The sequence below is a fragment of the Pinus tabuliformis genome, chromosome 6 (genome assembly GCF_031772625.1).
Source record: "Pinus tabuliformis cultivar Carrire ecotype Pingquan chromosome 6, CPIR1, whole genome shotgun sequence".
NCBI lineage: Eukaryota > Viridiplantae > Streptophyta > Pinopsida > Pinales > Pinaceae > Pinus > Pinus tabuliformis.
The window spans coordinates 1,534,357,959-1,534,364,336 of record NC_142292.1 but is presented as its reverse complement, the minus strand read 5'-3'; positions in this window follow the sequence as shown (position 1 = coordinate 1,534,364,336).

Genomic DNA, 6,378 nt, shown 5'->3' with positions numbered 1-6,378 from the left:
GAGGAGGAGGGAATCCCAACAACACCACCCAAGCTGAACCTCAAGTCAGCACCAAACTTGAAGAGGTTCTTGCACTTCCCATAACCACGAACCTCCTTGGCATCATCGAAGGCACTGCACTAGGGTTATATAAAATACACACACTCCTGCTCCAGAACCAAATGAATTCTTCCAAAGATCCCAACACCTGAGTAGGATTTTTCCATGAATGGGTCAAGTTTAAACCACAATTAACTCCCCTCACTGAGGCCAACCATGCCACCTCCACAACTCGGACCACCAAATTTGGGTTCAGTGTCCAAGAGTCACACCACCCCAGGAGAAAATAATGTAACTTGCGAGTAGGTACCAACCAAATGCTAACCACCAATTCACCAATGAAACTCAAAGACATAGAAAAATAAGGAAGTAAGGAGACTAGAACCAATTAAGTTGATAGTCTTACCGCTTCCCCTCCTGCACTAATTCCAATTCCAAAACCACCCTAGGGGACAGACATTTGAAAAACCCACATTCAATGAAAACTACTAGACCATACCAAAATAAGATATAAACATAGTTATTGAGTTATCATGGAGGCTGCCAAAGGAAATGCAGAGGAAAGTGTGTAGTGGCATTGCACTCAACTCACTTGTGTAGACTCCCATCACCTTAGTTGCCCACAAAATTACAATGGTTCTCCCTTTAAAACCTCTCATGGCTGCTAGAGAGCTGGAGGGTATGCACTAAGTGATGTCCTAACGACCCTTCCTTATACTGCAAAGACAAGATTACAATAACAAGACCAATAAGCCACCTTATGAAGCACACGAGCCACCTGCGCGTGCATAAACCCTTCCTTCGTCGATACTTGCCTTCACATGAACACGTTGGTGTGGGTATTGCCACGCAGTTAATTTCCTTCTCACACACATGATTAGTCTTAATTTCAAGATTACAAATGAATAAATAATTGTGATATTCCTGAGTATGCTCTCTTTCCATGCCTTGTTGCAACTTGGAAGATTAGCAAGGAAAATTGTATAGGTTAGTTTTTTATATCTACTTTGTAATAAAATTCATAGATATTAAAGATCTGAAAAGAAATGACTATGAGATCTAAATTTACTATTAATTCTAAAAAATTGCTTAAATTTTGATCTCCAACTTTTAGTTACATCCATCTCAACATTTGCTAAAATGATTTCTTTTTCTTTATAAAAAAAAACTAAAGAGAAGAACTTAATTAGATTAAAAAAACAAAACTAAAATAAGTTCTTTATTTTTGAATTAAAAAGAAAAAACAAATCCCCAAAAAAATATATATTAACAAAACTTTTTATATATAAACAATTAAAAACAAAATAAAAAACATAACACAGAAATAAATAAAATAATAACAAATAAATATAACAAATAAAAAACCAAATATAAAAATAAAGCAACAAACCATTAAAAAAATAATATAAAAAAACACAAAATATTATAAAACCCAAAAAGACATATATAAAATAATTAAAACAAAACATACCAAATAAAACCTAACAAAACAAATAGAATAAATCAAAGCATAAACAAATAACAAATAAAAAAAAAAACAAACAAACAAAAGGATAATTAAAACACATCCCATAGAAAATCTCACATGGCAAATAATATGATGAAGGTTGAAACAAACGTGTGTAATGGTCAAAACAATGGAACGACAAGTCGCAGTGGATTTTTCGTCTTCCTTAACATACAAATAAAAAAACTTGCAATACGCATCCTTTCAAACTTTCTGCTCGCGGTTCATGCTAAAATAAAACTCGATGAATTTGTTGGACAAATCTGGTTTTTGGGCAACACGATGTGTTTAAATCAAAAAATTTGCAATGGCATATAAATAGCTTCACGCGTTGGAACAATGGTGGTCTTGTTTAGATTGTATGACATATATTTCTCATTAACCACAACTGAAAATTGACTTTCTAAAACAAATTTGCATGTCGTTACAAATTAAAAACCTTATTTTCCATTTTACAAAACAACATAGTTAAGTGGTTTATTGGTAATTCTTTCCAATTGTTATCATGTTACAAGTCCAAATCTTGTGGAGTTCAGTGTGTTGATATTAAACATTTTGAGCAAAATAAGGCTGCTTTGTGGTAGCCTAAGATTGGCCCACATGGAATCTCATCACTGGCCTATGTGGAAATTGCCACATCATCATGACAATTCAGCTTCCAAGTTATCATACACTCAGCCACGTACTCATCTTGTCACGTCAACATGTCATGTCATCATGCTAACTCAACTTGCCACATCATCGCCTAGTCAATTACCATTTCATCATCTAGTTAGTATCTTGGTCAACTACCACATCAACATCCACATCACTTTTCCCAGTTAGCATTCGTACAGTCCATCTAGCACTCCTTGATGCTACCACATGGCACCCTGCTCAACATTTTTTTCAGTGTTTCGCAAAAAATTCAGATGGGAATATATTTGTCATACAACGTCTATTTTGTTGGGTACGTGTTATATTATTTCCATGATTGGCCTTGGAATAATTTGTTTGGGGTCCGGGGCATTGTCCCGAAAAAAACATTCTAGGCGGTTTTGCGCATGGTTTTTGACATGATAGTTTTCTTCCCATGTTATTTTGTAGATCTAGTCAAGGGAACTACGGTTAGGTTCTAATCCAGGACTAGTGAACTGGGGTTTATGAATGCTTTGAAATGTGTGTGTGTGTGTATGTATATATATATATATATATATATATATTGTAACATTGAAAGGGATATAATGAAAATCAATCTGCTAGTCCTGGTTTTGGGATCCAGGGGAAAATATCTATGTATATTTCTTTTATGATATCGCCAATGCTTATTTTTCAATTTTAAGAATTTTTTTTGTGGGTAATTTATGTATAGGGTTAAAACCTACATTTGATATCATAGCAGTTTTGGCTTCAACAGAATGCCGTTGATGCCGATGGGTTTTTCTCAGACTTATGGTAGACCTTATTTAGTGGGAGATCTGTGGGATTGATTCTTGTAATAAAAGAAGATGGTGAAGAGTGGAAAGATAGAGATAGATAATTTTAATGGTGAGAGTTTTGAGTTGTGGAATCTCTATATGGAGGATCTGTTGGCGGACCAAGATTAGTAGATTGTTGTAGATCTAGGCATTGCACCAACAAGAATGTCAATAGAAAACTAAGTGAAGTTAGATCGGAAGGCAAAGAACACAATATGATTGTGCCTCTCAGATTCAGTATTGTTAAATGTATCAGGGGAATCTACGACGAAGGCTTTGTGGGACAAGTTAGGGACTTTGTACCATTCTAAGTCTCTAGTGAACAAACTATTCTTGTGGAAAAAGTTGTATGACCTGAGGACGAAGTATGGAGACTTGGTGATAGAGCATCTGAACACATTTAATATTGTGGTAAGCCAGTTGTTAACTATTGGCATAAAATTTTCAGATTAAAATAAGCGCATCAATTTGTTGTGTTCTCCACCAAATTCATGGGATAGTCTAGTTGCTGCTATAGATAGAAATACAACCACCTTGAAGTTTGATGAAATAGTCCCATCCTTTTTTTGAAACAGATGAGACGAAAAAATATGGAGAGCTAAAATGGAGATGCCTTGTCTGTAAGAGGACAATCCCAACACAAAAATAGAAATAATTTCTCAAGTGGGAGATCTAAATCTCTAGGAAAACCTATAAAGGTATGTGTTAAATGTGGAAAATAAGGGCACTACAAAAAGGATTGTAAATCTAAAACTCCTGAGAAAGGAAGAGATTTCATGATGTTCCTTATGCAGAGGCATAAACCACCTAAGATGAAGGTGGGGATGTGTACTTGGCTTCTTTGTCAAGTACACATGTAGATCATAAGGCATGGTTGATTGGCTCAGGTGCATTATTTCACTTCACTCTCCATAGGGAGTGGTTCTGCAAGTACAAGAAATATGATGGTGGTGATGCCTTCTTAGGGGACTATAGGAAGGACGGAATCATCGAACATGGAAAAGTCAAGCTGAAATTTCAAGGTGGAAGGATTAGAACACTTCCTAGTGTTCTGCATATTCCTGCATTGGCTAGAAAAATGATTTTTGTAAGCAAGATGTATGATGAAGGTGTGAAAACAGTGTTTGAGAAAGACACCTAGAAGATGGTTCGGGGAGCACTAATATTGATGTGGGGAGTTTGGATTAGAACTCTTTACAAGCTTCTGGTTAGCACTGTTATTAATGGGTGCAATAGTTTTGTGGTTCTTGAATGTGGAGCAGAAAATATAGTGGTCTTTAGAGAGAATACTATGTTGTGGCATCAAAGACTTGGACATATTGGAGAGAAGGGCCTTCAAATACTGCATGGAAATGATATGGTACAAGGTATGTATAATTACTGTCTACATTTCCATTTCTGTGAACATTGTGTATATGGGAAGTAGAATTGGGTGAGTTTCCCCTCTGGTTCCAAGAGGATGAAAGGAATATTAGAGCTTGTGCACAGTGATGTGTTTGGACTAGTGTTGGTTCCATCACTGAGAAAGTATTTGTAATATGTCTCATTTATAGATAAATTCTAGAGGAATACATGGATATATTTCCCCAGGAAGAAATCTAATTTTTTTACAAGTTTAAAGAATTTAGGGCCCTAGTGGAAAATCAAACAGAAATGAAGATCAAGGTATTGAGGACAAATAATGGTGTAGAGTTATGCAAGAAGGAATTTGAAGAGTTATGTAAGAAGTGTGGTATAGATGACATAAACTATTCCATACACACCTCAGAAAAATGGAGTTACAGAAAGAATGAATAGGATGTTGATGGAAAAGGAAAGAAGCATTCTTAGTGGTGTCGGGTTGGGACATGAATTTGGGGCAGAGGCAGTGGATACTACATGTTACCTATTTAACATATCACCTTCATCAGCATTGGAGGATAAGACTCCACATGAGCTATGGATTGGTAAGAAACCCTCTCTCTCACATCTCAGGTTATTTGGTTGTGATGCATATATACATGTTCTAAAGGAGAAAATAACCAAGCTGGATAGTAAATCTAAAAGGTGCATCTTTATTGGGTATAGGAGTGGTTTAAAAGGTTACAAGATTTACAACCTAGAAATAAGGAAGGTTGTGTACAACTGAGATGTGGTGTTTAAAGAGGCAAAGGATGTTATTAAACATGAAGACCTACCAACGAAACCTAAAAAGATAGGGTTTGAATTCAAGTAGGAAGAATCAGAATCTACAACAGAACAAGAATTAGCAGAGGAAGAGCCACATACTCTAGTTTTAAGAAGATTAGTTCGAGAGATAAGGAAACCAAATAGGTATAGTCCATCTGTTTTCTATTCAAAATTTTCTTTATCTATTACTAAAGATGATCCCATAACTGTCAGGGAGGAGTGGATTCAAAGGATGGAAAACTCTGGAAAAAGGCCATACCTGATGAAATGACATCTTTGGACAAAAATGAGGCATGGGATCTGGTGGATTTTCCAGTTGGAAGGAAACCCATTGACATTAAATGGGTTTTTAGGAAGAAGATGAATGCATAAGGCAAGGTGGAGAAATATAAAGCTCATTTGGTAGAAAAAGGTTATTCCTAGGTGTCGGGAATTAATTTTGGTGATAATTTTTCTCCTGTTTTTTTTTTAACAAAGTCGATTGCTATATTAATGGCTGAAAAAAAGAGGAGTCAGAGCTCCTGAGATACATTAGATACCGCTGGCAGCTTGGATCAGAGGAGTTACAAAATAGGGATTTCTCCTTGATCCTTTTCCTGCTTGTTCTACCGGTCTAAAATTACCTGAGCTACTATAACTTCTTACATATTGGAACAACCAAAATTTACATTTGCAAAACATTTTTAATCTATTTCTATGTGACCAATTTGCCTTGCGGTGGATTCCTCCGGATTTTGGTCCAGTTTTTCCTGCTTGGCACTTAAGGAACTAGGGGCTGCCTAGTTTCGCTTTTCCATAATATACTGTAGGATCGAAATTGACTCTTCAGCATGACTACATCGGTTTGACAAATGGCTGAACTGTTCATGAAGAGAGGCGACCCTATGCAGGAAGAGGTCGATTTCAGCTTGGTATTTATCATTGATGATGCGATTCTGGTCTTCAATTCTCGTCTCCAAGATCCTATGCTGATTCTCCAAGATACGCTGCTGATCCCTGACTTCTTCTAACTCAACTTGCAGGTCCGCGCAGTGCAGACAATCCTCATTGCGTGCCATATTTGCTGCTGGGGGTGAATGAGATAAGGAGCGGGTGCGGACGAAAGATGAAACAGCACCGGGGACAGAGGGGATGGTAGCAACAAGCCACGAAGCTGGGCACTTGAAGGCCTGAAACCGCCTGGAGACGTAGAAAATAAAATGGATA